Genomic DNA, 17,347 nt, shown 5'->3' with positions numbered 1-17,347 from the left:
CAGCTGAAACCTGACAGGGTATTTGAAAGGATTTTTTTTGGCTCTGTGGTCAGTTGGCCAAATTGGAAGTGATATTCAGAACTTAATAGTAACCGTTTTTAGGGCCCCTCCCCTCAGCTAAAAGTACTCAGAGTCCTGGGAAAGGAAAACATTCTAAAGAAAAAACTCTAAATCTAGAACATAGGAATCTTTTGATTTCCATCTTAGTTGAATATCTTCTCCCAGATACAAAGACACAAAATGAAGATGAGGTAGTTGGACAGGAGGGTCAGCCCTTTTGAAATCATTTAGATCACAACCCAATTCCTTGAGCTATTAAAAACAGCTGCCTTTGTCTTACAAACTGAGTCTTTACAAGAAGAGAAATGCATCTCTGGCAGCAATTCAAAGCCCAGCTATCCTTTTAACCAATCCCCAAATCTCACCCATTCATCTTAAAATGCTCACAGGTACCATAAAATACGGAATTTAGGAAACAGAAGTCCCAGAGGAAGGAACCTGCATTCTCTCCCTGTGCTTCTGAGATGTAAATGTTCTACCTGGTCTCTCTAGGAAGTGAGGTACTTCTTATCAAAGGAAGAAAAAGAGTTGGGGCGGGATGTTTGGAAAGGAAGCAAATGAAAAATCTTGAAATTTCGTCTTCTCCACAAATATTGGTAAAAAGTTTAAACCATCAGAATGGGTAACCTTAACTTATCCCATCTTCTAGAAACACAATTAGATTCCAACTGTTCTTTTAGAAACTAGAGAGTTTTGCATTATTGTACCCATCTTATGGTTAAAATTTTATTTATTTTTTATTTTTTTAAAGATTTTATTTATTTATTTGACAGAGAGCAAGCACAAGCAGGGGGAGCAGCAGAGGGAGAGGGAGAAGCAGACACCCCACTGAGCGGGGAGCCCAATGCGGCACTTGATCCCAGAACTCTGGGATCATGACCTGAGCTGAAGGCAAAAGCTTAGCCGACTGAGCCACCCAGGCGCCCCATATGGTTAAAATTTCAAAACAATAGTTGTAAGGTCTGTGTTTGTATGTATGTATGTTTATGTATGTCTAATATGTATGCTGTAGATGTGTGATATTTTTCTACCTCTGGATGGTATTGCCAAAATTTTTTTTTTAAAAAAAAGGTCTATTTAATTAGTTTAAATAAAAACACGCATTTACCAAATTAAGAATTTCTAGACTCTCAGAAATATAAAAACTAACCCAAATATTTTTCAGGTTTGCCTGATCTAAGATAGTCTTCGGTAAAAAAAAAAAAAAAAAAAGGCACAAGTTTAAAGTTTGTTGGTTTAATTAAAACAGGCATGTATTTAGAGCTACCAGCATTAAATGTAATACTTTTATTCTGCCTGCATTTTCTACTCAAACAGATTAACCTTATCTCTGTTACAAAGTTTGTCAGCAAGAAAAATATCTTAATAGATAACTTTGTTTAATGTCTGCAAAATTTTCATGAATAATTTAAATGTTAAAAACAAGTGATTTAGATTGACATTAAGTAGGTTAAAGTTTTTAGGTGAACTTTTTAGCCATGATTATGTTTTACGGTGTGTCTACTTAAATAGTTTCCCCAAATATTTTTGATAACTTGAAACTTTGGAGTTTTGCTATGTTAAGTTAAATGATGTACAGCCATTGAATATCTAGATCATTTTCAAATAAGATAAAATAATGAACATTAATTATTGAACACAGGTTTATCTAATTCTAGAATGATAAAAAAACATATACGTAAGATCTGAACAGATATAAACACAGTTGTAGGTTTGTGGAAAAGGAATCTCATAGAGGGAATTTTACAAGTGGTCAAGGTGGCTAAGATCGGAATGGATATACTTAAGTTTTTCTAATGAGTTTTAATAGCAAGAGTACACTGGTACAAAATTAGAATTTGATTTTCTTCCTGATAAAAGGACAGTGTTCTCTTGGACCTTTAGTACGCTTTAGATCCGAGATGGTGAAAGTTTCCTTATCTTTTAAGTAATCTGCCTAGGCAGCAAAGATTTTGTGTTTTAACCAAAATAACTTCCCGTGCGTCACACTGTCTTCATCAGCTCTTGGGTTACTTAAGAAAACCCAATCTTTTCAATCCTAAAAGAGCTAAATTTTGTTCACAACTTTGTAACCTTCTGCATTTGCCTTTAACAGCATCTTCTATCGTCATTTTGGTTAAACAGATAATGAAGTATTATATCATAATGATCTGTGATCCTATTTAGTCAAATGTTCAAACCGCTTGACAAAACATCAACTTCCTAAAATCAAATTCTAAATGGAGGCTTCTTCCACCTTAAAGTAACTCTGAGATTTCCCAGAGGGTTCCTGGAAAATCTCAAAGGATTTGTCTCTCACCTGGGTAAAATATTAAACTAATTAGGTTTATCTGCTGTTAAGTTACATGGGAAGCATTCTCAAGAGATGCTAAACCTCCTTAGCTTATACTTGTATGGACACAGGTTCTGAATATAAGTGTTCTAGAAAATGTATGAAATTCCTAGAAATCTGATATGTCTCAGTATAATGTTATCAGTCATAATTGCATTCTCTTAAAATGCTGTATATTGCACAAATGATCAAATTTCCTTGTCATTTCCATTACAAAGAATCCTAACAATGATGATCTTTAAGTCTTTGACATTTACAGACAACTACTGTTTTACTCTGATGCTTTTGCAGAAGTGAGAATCATAAAAAGGACCCTACCAGGAACTCCTGATCACTGACACCACTGACAAATTATAAGGTGTGAAACTCGGTGCATATTTCACAGCTGAAGGCAGGTCCACCTGACATCTGGTCCTGTGCAAATACTGGAGACCTCAAAATCAAACTGGCTAAGAAGAGAAGCAGCCAACATCAAGGCAGACTGCTTCCACCCAAGACACCAGATCAAGAGTGTTTCTCTCTATTCCTCCTTCCCTCTCTGACCATCTTTTTCTTAATTGTTATAATACGAAGGCCTTTATGATTCATTTGCCCATATTTTGATCTGCTCTGGCCTTAAAGATTGTTAATACACTTGGGCCACTGCAAACAGGGATAATCCAATCTCCAAACTACTGGTCGATGGGCCACGATGCTGACAATCCTGTAGTTCTGTCCATCACACACTTTTCCCTGATTGACAAATGCCTCGGTTTCAATGGAACTAAGCCCCCATCTCTATTAAGTCAGGCTCCTTAACCCTGGGTATCTATTTCCCTGCCTCAGTTTAACAACCACAAAGCCAGGGAACCTTGTGTCCAGGCCTTGTACCAAGAAAGGGACACAAGGCAAGGGAAACCAGAATAAAACTGTGTGGTCCACAGACCATTCCATTTTACTGGTCTCCATGGCAGTCACCTTCCCACCCCTGAGTCATGGACTCAAGTAGGAATTACCAGGGGGTATCCATAACACCAAGATAGCTTCCTTTGGTAGATCACTGTTCCCCTGGCTACCATTAAGTGCAAATGAGGCTATTATCAGAACCTCACCTTTTAACTCTTGAAGGTATTGCAGAATCCACCAGCTGCCAACAAAAATTCCCGGCCTCTCTGGCCAAAGTTCTTCTTGGTAATAGGATAGCCCTTGATTATTGTTTTAGTCTGTGCTGTAGTCCATGCCACTTGCTGTACTGACTGACACTTCTGGGGAAGCTACATAAGATCAGTGTACCAAGCCAGCTAGCTTCAGAAAGTGACTCCTTCAGTGGGATTTGATCTTGATTGGTATGGGTCTTAGGGACCATGGCTCTGAGGTCCTCCAGACACTGGGAATTATCCTGCTTATAATAATCACAGGGGTGCCTGGACGGAGTGCAGTCGGTTAAGCACCAACTCTTGATTTCAGCTTGGGTCATGATCTCGGGTCCTGGGATCGAGGCCCATGTCCAGCTCAGTTCTTAGCAGGGAGTGTGCTTGGGATTCTCTCTCTCCCTCTGTCCCTTCCCCCCAGCCCGGTGCATGTGCTCGCTCTTATAGATAAAAAAAATCATTAAAAATAATCATCATAATCTTCCTGGTGCACTGTACTCTCTCACAAGCTTTAAATCCATGTTCATGTTCACAGCCGCTAACCACCAAGCAAATGATCTCAATGAGAATGGAACATCAGAAAGGAATGAAGAGAGTGACTGACTTAAAGAATGTGAACCCGAAGTCATGACTTGTGAATACCACACAAAGAGTCAGCCAAAAAAACACCATCACCTGTGAATATCGACAGAGATTCCGCAAAACTCAACTTCCAAGTGGTGGCTGTGAGTACTGCTAATGCCTTAAATTCTGATCACATCTCTCAGGTTAGAGTCTGACCAAAAGAGGGGAATTGTTAAAAATAAAAAATAATAAAAATAATAACAATTAAAAAAAAAAAAAACAGGCCCCATGTCACCAAACTTCAGTTTCCATGCTCCCAGAAATGGAATCTTAAGCCAGTCAATGAAGAATCACCTCATCAGCACTACTTTGGTACTTTGCCTGATAGACCCCTGCCATCCCCTAAAGGAAAGTGACCTTGTCACAACCAATCTGCTTTTCTGTCCACTATAATCTCATTGTTCCTTTTCCCTTCTGCCTATACAAGTCCTCCATTTTGTACAGCTCCTTGGAGCTCCTTTCTCTCTGCAGGATGGGATGCTTCCCAGTTCACAAATCACTGAAGGAAGCCAATAAGATCTTTAAAAAACTGACTCACTTGCGTTTTGTTTTTTAACACCACCGTGAAGAGAAATAGCTATTCCTAAATATTCTATCAGTGCACCAAAATATAACGTTATAAAGGATCCCTTTCACAAAATACTAATTAGGTTATTGTCATAACAAGGTTGACCCAGGAAAGTCAAATTCCGTAAGCTACCCCACTGTTAGGCCTCTAAGCTTTTCTTCAACACCACAAGTCGGCCATTTAGGCATTGGCACTAGAGATATCAAGTTAATAGCACATTACGTTTGATTCGATGTATATGACACATGTGGCAAAAATAAAATCAAAAGTCACCCAAGGGAACACAGAGTGGAGGACAGGACATGAAACGCAAGGAGGGTCCGGGCAGAGAAGGTGAACCACCCCCATCCTGGCACTGACGTGTGTGTGTACCCGACCCGGCTAACTTCACACATACGAGGGTTACGCACCCGGGCAAACACACCCGGCCATGGGAGGAGTTACACTTGACTACGTCAGGGTTCTCTTTAAGAACAACCTCACCCCTTCTTTGATTCCCAGTTCGGACCAGCTCTTTACAGGCAGCTCAGATCAGTTATTCCACAAATTTGAAAACTTTTAGAACTATTAACTCATAAATCATTACTCACTACAGATGGAAATAGTTTGTGGGGCCCCTGTGTGGCTCAGTCAGTTAAGCATCTGATCCTTGATCTCGGCTCAGGTCTTGATCTCGGGTGGTGAGTTCAGGCCCCCCTGTTGGGCTCCACAATGGGCGAGGAGCCTACTTAAAAAAAAAAAAATTGTGGGAAAAATCCCTGCATGCCTATCAGGGGAAGGAAGGCCAGGGAACACAAAAGTCTGGGGCTTAAACTGAGGTTGGCTATGCTGTTCACATGGAGAACCCCTGCTCCCTGCTTTCTCCTACAGAGACCACCCTGATCGATGCCTGGTGGATAAAGACAAAGGAGAATACAGCACTAGAAAAAAAGAACATCTAAATGAAATAAGAGAGGGAGAAAAAAATAACATCAAGTTTGTCCCACTTTATGGTCACTCTCAGTATCACCCACAGCACAGCCATTTCCCAGCTGGGAAGAAGTGCCCACATTCCCAGTCTCATGCTACTATCCCTGCACTCATCTTGCTCACCTTTCCCCACTTAATCCCCCGCCAATGCCCCCCCTTCATTCTTTTATTTTCTTTAAAAATCTTATTAAAGGGCTTACCATAAACGGGTTTCTACTATATCTTGAGCCAATTAGGAGAAACGTCATAAAAACCTAATAAAGAAGGAGGGTTGCAGTTTCAGGGAGCCCTGCTTTGCAGCAAGAAAGTCTAAGAAAGTCTGACTGTGGAGGAGTAAGAATAGTTTACACTTCTATGCTGTATTAGTCACCTACTGCTAGGTATCAAATCACCACAAACTGCGCAGGTTAAAACTACACACGCTTATTATTTGTTTCTGTAGGTCTGGAGTTAGAGCATGGCTTACATTGGCTCTTAATTCGTTACTCAACAACGCATAGCTAATACGCATAATTAGACACACACACACACACACACACACACACACACACTCTCTCTCTCTCTCTCTCTGAACTGTACCTTTGGGAGCTGATCTGCCTGTTCTAGGTGTGGCAAATTTACTAAAAGTATCTGCAACTCCTCCTAAAAATGTCTTCAGAGATAATAGCAGCCTCATTCCCTCTGTCCCAAGTGGCCAGGGACCAAAGCAGGATAATCCATTTCCGTCACCCAGTTTATGCCCCAAACAAGGCTCCAATCTATTCTTCACAAAAACTAAATCCACCTCAAAGGGAAGAGACATGCTACCTCTGAGCAGCCCACCAGCTAGAAAGTCAAGTTGGCAGCAGGGCCCAGCCTTGAGAATGACCATGTAGTTCCCAATCCATGAGCACCTGCAGAGTCCCTGACATTCAAGGACTGTTTTACACTAGGCCTGTTTTAAAGGACATGGTAGTCACCATGTGGACAAATGCTAGTCCACTTGTTTTTAAACAGCAGTGACGCTGTTTTAGGATCTCTCGGAGATAAGGTCCTCTAGACTACACGGACTCAAAATGCCTTTACGGAGGGGCCACTGATACTTTTTCCAAAGCAGTGTAGTTTCGGGGACATCGACACTTCTACACTCCTGAAAACTGCTGCAAGCCTTTTGAAGAGCATTATGGCGACATATATCAAGAACCATAAGGATGTCCCCACCATTTAACTCTGCAACCCCTCTCTGAGGAACGGATTCTCCGGAAACAATTCAGTAGAAGAAACAAAATATGCTCAGAGATGCACACGGGCTCCTTATCTACTGGAGCAGACACTTAAATGACCAAGTCAGTAGGCTGTTTCTCCAACGGACGGAACTTTCAACTCTTGGGGACATCACTCAACAAGAAAACAGTACAAGGACTACTAACAAAGGGGGGAAATGTTCCTGTTAAGAAGAACATAAAATTGTACAGATGGTTACAAATACTTACAAGGACGAATTACAAATATGAAGTTTCTCTCTTGGGATAAGATTGCAGGAGGCATCTTCCTCTTCAGATACTATCTTTAAGAGTTAGTATGTTGTCTTTATCAGGAAAAAAAACTCCACCCTCCCCCAAAAGAAGGAAAGAAAAATTAAAAGAAAAAACAGCAGTGCCAGAAAAGAGATGTCTCAGAAAGCTAGGTCTCAATACGGCATGTGAGCGTTCAGTTCACCTCCTTTCAGACCTGGCAGAGTTGCAAACCCCACCTGGGAAGGGCAGGGCAAGCGAGGGGGCTCGGTTGGCTTCCGGTGAGCCTTTCCCAACCGGAAGGGCGGGGCCCCTGAGTTTGGAGGCAGCTCCGTGACCCGCACCTGGAAGCGGCGCAGGACGCAGGCGCCCGCCCGCGGGGATGCACGAGGCAGCCGAGGAGGCGTGCCCGCTCAAGTCCCAGCGGGGCGCGGAAGGCGGAAGACTGCCTGCCCGCAGGGCCATCCACCTGCACGCCCAAGGCAGAGCGGGTGACTTCAAAGGTCACCGTGCACGTGTGCAAACAGAACACGCCCCCACGAAAACAGAGAGGCTGTCAGGACTAACACTCGGATAAATCACTTAGCTTCTCTAAAGGGCTTGCTTCATCTGTTACACGGGGATAAGGGCAGCCTGGAAGGTGGTGGTGAAGAGCAAACAGGTCACTGTATGAAATGTAAAGTGCTCAATAAATAGTAGCGACTGTCACATTAATACTTAAGGAATGTTCCTCCACACGGTCCATCATTTTATGGGAATTCCCAGCAGCTAGTATTTATAATCCTCTGTACAAGGAAGCACAGTGCAAGCCATGCACACACCAGTTCTTCTTCCAAAATGCTTTTTATAGCATATTTCTGTGAAACATGGGGTCAAAACTCCAGAAACCATTTTGCCACAACACCGCTGCGAACCAAAAAGTCCAACTCTTTTATGCAAGAGATTTTTAAAAGTCATCGACATTTTCCCAATGCTGGTCGTTACTATAAACCCCCAGGTACCAAATCCACAACCCACTCCCATCACTCTACTCGGATCAAAAATCCAAGAACACTATTTATATTCGCTTTTCTTTTAGCTAGTAAACTGAATATATATTTTCCTACCTTGACAATTTAAATGATTAAATTTACAAAAACAATGATTTAGGCTTCTTATCTAAGTAAAATTCTTTTTAGAGTTTTTTTTTTTGGTTTGGTTTTTTGCAGAAAAAAAAATATAGGGGCGCCTGGGTGGCTCAGTTGTTGGGCGTCTGCCTTCGGCTCAGGTCATGATCCTGGGGTCCTGGGATCGAGCCCTGCGTCGGGCTCCCTACTCCACAGGAGGCCTTCTTCTCCCTCTCCCACTCCCCCTGCTTGTGTTCCCTCTCTCGCTGTGTCTCTCTCTGTCAAATAAATAAATAAAATCTTTAAAAATATATATGTGTGTGTGTGTGTATAAATATATATATATATATATATATATTTTTTTTTTTAACCCACTTGGGAGATGTTCTGTCATCACTGCAGGGCTGGAAAGAGTTCTGCCAGGCAACAAAATTAAATCACTTTTCTGCAAGGCCTGTGCAGACCATCTCTGGCCAGAGGGCTAGGGCCCAGCAGCTGTATCCTCTCAGACAGAAGAGCACCCAGTCCCCGAGAAGTGTTGATCTCCTGTGCACACCCACCCACCCCCAAGTCAGGCTGGTGAGGCCTCGGGACTCCTCCTCACGATGCTTCCACATGGTTTTCATTTTATGCAGTTGTATTAAAGCAGAGTTATTGAAATATTATTTAAAAAACACATTTGAGATATTGTAATATATGTGCTACTTTATTAACTCATTGAACAAAAGGGTGTCGCGGCAGATCTAATAACCACCATAATTTCAAAGGAATGATGAGAGTAGCTCGAATTTCAACATATCTGCAACCACCGTGATGCAGTTATGAGAACCCCAGTCATTTCTGTGAGGACCGTGAATGTCAAGGGTTGTGTGATCTGCATTCGCAATGGATGGAAATACTAAATTTCAGTTAAAAACTAGTGAAAATAAAAATATAAGTTTTCCTCACCTCATGTGGTTGGACCCCCCCCCCAAAGTCCATCCACTCACAAACAGGGCCCCTGGGTCAGGATTCCCACTTGGGGAGTCACTTGGAACTTCACGTTACGCCATGACCCCAGGCCGTCGGATTCAGCAAAATCCCTGGAGTCCAGACTTGGGGCAAGGGGGCTGCTGGAGGGACCTTTCGGAGCAGAGGGCTCTTTTGCTGCTGAGAATATCAGGAAGGCCTACTGATGTGGGGACGCAGCCCAGGACCTCGACCCAGCCCCCAGTCTGATGCTCTGCCTACTAGGTGCGACCCATTTCCTCGACCAAGGCCTCTGCCAGCTTGAGAGCTGGAAAAAAGCTTCAGAGATCACTTTGTTCAACGCCACTCTTACATATGGAAACTATGCTCTCAAAAATCTCGTGTATTATAAAGAAAACCCAAGACCGGCCAATTGGGCAGAAATACTGCCCTTAAATGTTTTACAACAAAGTGCGAGTCCTCGTTTTCACTTCGAGAGATTCTTCTACACATGGCTGCCAAAACCTCACAAAAATTGGGTCAAAACAAAAATTTAGAAAAAAGGACAAGATTTCTTAAAAATTAGAAATCCGGGGGTGCCTGGGTGGCTCAGTCGTTAAGCGTCTGCCTTCAGCTCAGGTCATGATCCCAGGGTCCTGGGATCGAGCCCCGCATCAGGCTCCCTGCTCAGTGGGAAGCCTGCTTCTTCTCCCTCTCCCACTCCCACTCCCCCTACTTGTGTTCCCTCTCTCGCTGTGTGTCTCTCTCTGTCAAATAAATAAAGAAAATCTTAAAAAAAAAAAATTAGAAATCCGCAGGTCAAAACAGAAATCGTAAATTATACGTTGAACACAGAGGCATGGATTTAAAAGGAAATCAAGTTCAAAGAAGCTGCTGCAGATGTTCTTATCTAGTGAATTTTAATAAACAAATGCACTAATACAAAGTATATTTGTGTGCATGAGTACAGTTGAATCTTTCTGGTCCACGTTGCTCTGGGGAGAGCGGAACAGTAAGAAAGCCTTCCACTCCCTACCCTACCCTCAAATCCTACCACTGCTGTGGGAGAGAGGAGGCATAAAACGGAAAGTGAATGGTCTCCTGGCCTTAACTCTGACCCTTTCTGCACCTAAGAGAAAGGTCAATCACTCTTCTCACTCTGGAGAAAGATTCTCTAGAACCTTCGGTCAGTTGCTAGAGAAAAAAGGGCCCTCCCAAGGCCCCCTTCCCCCTCCCACCCCAAGCCAGCTTCTGAGCCAACTCCCACCTGGGCCCAGACCTCTGCTCATACACACACCTGGAGCTGTATCACAGTACCTGGGCAGGTGGGAAGGGCCACCAGCAGCCCCCTCTGCACTAAGCACCTCCTCTAACAGGAGAAGCCACTTCAGGCCACTGCCTTCCCCTGCAATCGGGGATCGCCTAAGAGATAGATATGGCCATTGCATAGCAAGAGGCATCAGGCACACAAGGAGACCATGAGCATCTGCTGGCCATTCTTATTTGCCCAAACTTGGACAGCGTCCACAGGCCACCCCCACCATCACACAGTCCCTCGCTTGCTCTCATGGGCACACACATACGACAAGAGCCTTTTCAGACAGGGCTGGGCATTTGAGGGCCGCCCTCCTGCGGCCAGACTGACCCTTCCTGCAGGGCCCACGGTTTGTAACTGCACTACTTCCCCTCTGCTGGAGCTCTGAAGGCATCACACCGAGGCAAGACTGACCTTGCGTTTACAAAGTGAACCACTTAGACAGGCTATCCAGAAGGGGTTAAAACCATGGGGGTGATCAGGCCAAAAGCCCTTTGCAGGGGAGCCATGGGAATAGAAGCTACTGGCAGAAGAGAGGGTTCAAACGGTAAAACAGAGCAGTGGTTCTCCACCTTGAAAATGTTTCAGGGCGCCTGGGTGGCTCAGTTGGTTAAGCGACTGCCTTCGGCTCAGGTCATGATCCTGGAGTCCCGGGATCGAGTCCCGCATCGGGCTCCCTGCTCGGCAGGGAGTCTGCTTCTCCCTCTGACCCTCTTCCCTCTTGTCCTCTCTCTCTCTCTCTCATTCTCTCTCTCTCAAATAAATAAATAAAATCTTTAAAAAAAAAAAAGAAAGAAAGAAAGAAAATGCTTCAGAACCACTGGGGCAATTGGTTCAACAGGAAGAATTCCAAAACCAGCGCTTCCCAGGAGACTCAGGCAGTGCGGCCAGAGCAGGCCCCAGGAATCTGTGTTTCTAATACGTGCCCCAGGACCATGTTCTAGAAACAGGGCAGCTCCTATCTTCTCTCCCCTGGAACAGCACCAAGGGCAGTGCCGCAATGCCCCTGCAACCACTGAAAACCTTCCTCCCTCAGAGAGAATAAATCTCCCATGCAGAATTCCAAATAACTGAAGGAAATGCACCTCCTTAAGGGGGTAGAATTTAACTCCTGTTTAAGTGACTTCCTCCCAAAACCTACAGTAGGGTCAGTGGAAAAACCAGTTAACTTTACAGTGGGGAAGCCTGCAAACACCACTTCAGCCAGGGGATCAAGGTCAAGAGCAACAGTGCCAAGTCACATTGACAGTATGTATCACTGAGACAAGGCACTGATAATGGGACTTGACCTCTGACCTCCATGATCTTCCTCCCCGAAACCTGTAACTCCAGTCTAATCATAAGAAAAACAGCCGACAAATCCCAACTGAGGAATGTTCCACAAAACATCTGATTGGTATTTCTCAAAACTGTACAGGTCATCGAACCAAGGAGAGCCTGAGAAACTGTCACAGCCAAGAGGAACCTCAAGAGACATGAGGACTAAGGGTCATGTAGAATTCTGGGTGGGATCCAGAAAAAGGACATTAGGTAAGAGTTAAGAAAATCCAGGGGCACCTGGGTGACTTAGTCGTTAAGCATCTGCCTTTGGCTCAGGTGATGATCCCAGGGTCCTGGGATCGAGCCCCGCACCAGGCTCCCTACTCAGTGGGAAGCCTGCTTCTCCCTCTCCCAGCCCCCCTGCTTGTGTTCCCTCTCTCACTCTCTCTCTGTCAAATAAATAAACATCTTTAAAAAAAAAAAGAAAATCCAAATCAAGTATGGACTTTAGTTAACAATCATGTACTGGTATGATCTTTAGAATTTTTTTGTAAATCTAAAACTATTCTAAAATTAGGGGCACCTGGCCTGCTCAGTTGGAAGAGCATGTGACTCTTGATATTGAGGCTGTGAGTTCGAGCCCCACGTTGGGTATACAGATAACTTAAATAAACTTTTTAAAGCTTTAAAAAATTATTAAAACTTCTAAAATTAGAGGTCTATTTAAAAATATATATGTACTATACATAAATACATATATGCAAAGCATAACATGGACGACTTTCAAGAATTACAAACTGTATTTTGGACAAGTGGGTAAAAACCGGAATGAACACAAGGAGATAAATGTACCCAATTAGCTTAACACAATAAAATAAGATTATTACATGGTTGGAACTCAGTACAATTTTTGTGCTGTTCTTCAAACAAAGAGCAAACTATATGTACTTGAATATGTAAGATAATAGACTACATGAGTTTGTAAACAACAACAAAAAACTTCCTCCCTTAAATGAGATCCAGAACCAACTAATTGAACATACATTAAATTCTCTCCTACTCAGGCCCCCAAGAGCCAGGAATCGATGTATTCTAAGCAATCTTTAAAAGTGCATCACATAACTCATATCTCAAGTTACACTCTCATTACTCTCAAATTAAGTTAATTTGAGCACTAAGCATTAATTACAGTATATCACAAATTAATTACAGAATAACATAAAAACTATTTTCCACTAATCCACATCATCAAAAGTGAAATGTAAACTGGTTCCGTATGAAATGGAAGACAAATCACTGATTATGGTTTTAATTGTTTGGAATGCCAGCATTATTTCCATACACTAACCAAAACTAGAACAGAAACACCCAAATCAGCCCACCTTTAGAAATTAGTTTCATACCAACATGCTGTCAAATGGCACAATGATTCGGGTACTAGATAAAGCAGAAGTCAACAATCTGAAACACTGCATTTAAAATACACAAAACATCTATAGTGAAGTAAGAAAGGGTTCAAGTTTCAAAGGAGACACACTTCAAACTAGACTATCAGTAGGACACAAAATAAGCCTGGGAAATGTCTGGCCAAGAGTGGTTTATAATATTCATTACTAACCCAAGTGAAATAATAATTTGCTAAATAAATCTTTTCCAGATTAAAATGTAATGGCACAAAGCATTTATGCCATTATCAATAAAAAAAGAAATGAATAAGGAAGTATAGTGGGCTAACATTCCTTTAAAAGCACCGAAAAGTAGCTTTACCAATTTTTAAGAGCTAAAAGTCTCAGGCAAATAAACAACATATAAGTAGAGTTCACATTCTCTGAAAATTATGGACTAGCTGACCCCCCAAATCGAGTGTTCATTCTAAGCAAACAGACAGCCTGCACCTCAGCCAGGCTCTGTGAGAACAGTGGCCATCCTGGGAAGTGGGAACGGCATGCTGACCCAGCTGTGGTGGCGACAGAGATCGACAACTGGCAAGTGGGACTGTCTCTGCTCTGCCGGCATGCCACGGTCTCTGGGGCCGCCTGCAGAATGAAGAGTTCCTGAAGATCTCAAAGAAAACCTTATCCTTCCCTGGAATACGTGCAATGAGGTCTACCTGGCCTTGGGGACTTCCCCAGCATCTCTCCTTGTAGCCCCTCCAGGACTCCACACAGAGGTGACAGTCATTTTATAGACTAGTTAGCTGGGAGGAGAGCTGAGTGGGAACCCGTGAAGCCATCTCCCACTGGCTTAGAAGCTCCCTGAGGGCGGGTTTTTGTATCCAGAGCACCTGGCACGAAAAGTGCGAGGTGTGTGACAATGTAGCTAAGTGAAACCGGGGCCTGCAGTCCAATCTGTAGGTCAGATGGGGATGAATAATGCAGCCTTTTCCACACCTGCACACACGTGCCTTTGCGGTCCTCAAACTCAATTCACAAAAAAAGGAAGAGCAACAAAACTGACCACAGAAGTCAGCTCATGCCACCCTCCTTTGGAAGAAACGTCTCTGAAAAGGCACGGTACGGTTCAGATTTTTAAACAGGGAACAGCAGGCCTTCAAAAACAGGAGCACTAAAGCCTTGTTTCACAGATGACAAAACAGAGGTTGGGAGGTTACAGATCCACTGCACAACCTGAGCCAAATTAGCAGCAGGTGGAAAGGAGCCTAAAGGAAGCAATTTATTTTTGCAGTTCAAATCTAGACTAGCTCTTAATTAAGTTCAGGATGATATAGTGTTATTCCAGCTCCTATTATAATTAAAAGTCAAGAAGTCACTGCGTAAAGGCCAACATTTTATTTTTGAGGGAGGAGACATACATACAAAGCCTGAAGGAAATCCAGGGTCCACAGCTCCAGATTCGAGCAGCTCACACACACCCCAGACCCACTGCACTGCTGAGAGGGTGGGCCTGGGGGGGCTTCTCTCGGCCACTCACAAGACCCCTGCGGGCCAGTCACTGCCCTGTGACCCGCACTTTCCTCATTTACACAGTGACTTAGTGACATTATTTGCCTCCCTCCACCCAGGCTGGAAGAATCAAATTATACCGAGCCTGGGCAAAGAACAATTAGATATGTTACATTGTTTCGGAGCCCATACCTAGAATGTTTGTCTGTACAAAGAGTTACTAGTGACTTTTCAAAGGTCCTTCTCAGTCCACTGAGGACGGGAGCATTTTGGAAAAGACAAGACTGATTGTACTTTTTAACGATCATCACCAAGAGAAATTCAAAAACTTAAAAAGTGCTGATTTTGTGTTTATCCCCATAACCGAAGAGGAAGAAAGAAGATAAGCAACAAAGTAAAAAGGAAGAGCAGTACAACAGGAAGTGATTTATACAAAATAGATCTAGATAAAGCCAGGGAAATTTCTAATTGAGGGCCCTCTGAATTCCTGGGATTATCAGACTTTGTCAAGTGGGAGCCTCAGTCTAAAGAAAAAAAAAGTATGAGCATCAACATCATATTCCAGGCCAGCTAATAGGCAGCTCTGCTGCTAACCTAGACAGAGACTTAAGAGCCAAATTATAATTTTCTCTTTCCATTTCCCTGGAAAAGGTCTAATTTGTGGTATTTTCATTCGCTCTCCCCTGAAGAGTTTATTTTTTGGAGCTATACAAAGATGGGAGTGAAACATCTGAAAGCTAACAGATGTGACCAGCTCAAAGATAACCAGGTTGAACCTAGAATCTTATGAACTTTGGTAATAACAACAACAACAAAACTTTTTTTCCTATGGCAGTCACCAATTGAAAGGATTCTGAGCTATGTAAACAGATTTTGAGTGGACCAACCTCTGAAAACTGATGACTTATTAAAAGCAGCTGAGAGGGAACCTGGGTGGCTCAGTCAGTGAAGCAGCCGACTCTTAGTTTCGGCTCAGGTCATGGTCTCAGGGTCCTGATATTGAGCCCATCGTCAGGCTCCGTGATCAGCAGCGAGTCTGCTTGAGATTCTCTCTCTCAATCTCTCTCAAATAAATAAATGCAATTGAGAAGAGACCCCATTATTTTCTTGTAAGTGGACATTCTAAGGGGAGTATGTTTTTTATCACAGTTCAGCCAGATTTCAAAATGTTTCCTAAAAAATCAACATTTTATACTTATATGGTCCAAATATGTAGAAGTAGAAAATTTGAAAAGCAATGTATGCCATATTTTACCACAAACAGTATTACAGATAAACCGTGGTTAAGTCAGTTATATTCAAGTAGGTTTCCCCTTTATATAACTATTAAGATGTATAAATAGTGTCTGACTCTCTAAATAGATATTTTTCATGTTTATAGAAATGGATGGGGCGCCTGGGTGGCTCAGTCGTTAAGCGGCTGCCTTCGGCTCAGGTCATGATCCCAGAGTCCTGGGATCGAGTCCCACACTGGGCTCCCTGCTCAGCGGGAAGCCTGCTTCTCCCTCTCCCACTCCCCCTGCTAGTGTTCCTGCTCTCATTGTCTGTCAAATAAATAAATAAAATCTTAAAAAAAAAAAAAAGAAATGGATGAAAAAATATGATCTCCATATGGACAACTGTGTGAAAAAATACATGTGCCACTAATTTAAGGGTTTAAGTCAAGTAGAGAAACGCATTCACTGACATCAGGTTGCTGAAATACTGAAATTCTGGGCCAGTGAATTTTCTGTGATGGGGGCTGTCCTGTTACATTGTAGGATGGTTAGCAGGACCCCTGGCCTCTACCCACTAGACACCAGGAGCGCTCCCCAGTCAAGATAATTCAAAAATGTCTCCAGACATTGCCAAATGTCCACGTGGGCAAAATCACGCCCCAGGTGAGAACCACTCACCTATATATAGGACTGGAGGTTCAAGTCTCAAGGAAGTTTTTTAAAATACTAACAATTAAAAAAAGGTATTTCTCTATTTGCAAAAGTGAATGGCTTTTATTTCTCAATCCATACCTAACAACCAGTAAGATCCGAAAATGGATGGGAATTTACACGTACTAATGTGCATTATGTTGAAAACATACCTTCTTCCTTCAACATGCAGCCCTCACCCGCCTGACACACCGAGGAAGAGCTAAGAGGAGCTGCCTCTCTTTGTTGGCAGGTAGAATCAGCTTTCGTGACCAGCACTGAGTGCTGGCACAATCAAGTTTAAGCCGCAATGTATTCAACACCTGAGCCTTCACCTGTGATATATAAGTGAGCTTCGGTTCCACCCAGGGATGCTCTGAAATGGAAATTATGACAGTCTAGTGTGTGTGATCCCCCCTCCCCTTTTTCTTTTTTAGAGGATAATGGCAATGTTTGTTTACAGTTGCCACTGGGTCTTATCTCCTGAACCATATAAAACATACGACTAAGAAAAGCAGGGGAAGGCACTAAAGCAGGACAGAGAGGTAGTGGAAGCAGCTTTGAACTACAAGCTAGGAATGGCCCAGGAAGACCGTACCGGAAGCATATAAAGGAAAAAACCATCAGAGGGCAGGTATGGAAACAGATGGCAAACAGACTTTAAGACAAACGGTCAGGATGGCAGGGTACATTAAGTCAGTCACATGCAAAGGTGAAACACGGAGGGAAGAA

General features: G+C 42.9%; 1 protein-coding gene across 2 annotated transcripts in view; it reads right to left on the bottom strand.

The window, feature by feature from the left end:
- Positions 1–17,347, bottom strand: part of NCK2 (NCK adaptor protein 2) — a 145,841-nt gene that overhangs the window by 120,920 nt on the left and 7,574 nt on the right. The window contains exon 1 of one of the 2 annotated variants that reach the window (XM_073897923.1): positions 7,156–7,396. The exons of the other annotated variant lie outside the window; for it this stretch is intronic. The gene's annotated coding sequence lies outside the window, so the exon portion shown is untranslated. Of the gene's footprint in view, positions 1–7,155; positions 7,397–17,347 lie in introns of those variants that run through there. 2 annotated transcript variants of the gene reach the window in all.

Source organism: Callorhinus ursinus, unplaced genomic scaffold (assembly GCF_003265705.2).
Source record: "Callorhinus ursinus isolate GAN/ISIS: 27379988/994484 unplaced genomic scaffold, GSC_fseal_2.0 scaffold10, whole genome shotgun sequence".
Classification (NCBI taxonomy): domain Eukaryota; kingdom Metazoa; phylum Chordata; class Mammalia; order Carnivora; family Otariidae; genus Callorhinus; species Callorhinus ursinus.
Note: the sequence above shows the minus strand (reverse complement) of the source record. Positions and strands in the feature narration are given on the sequence as shown.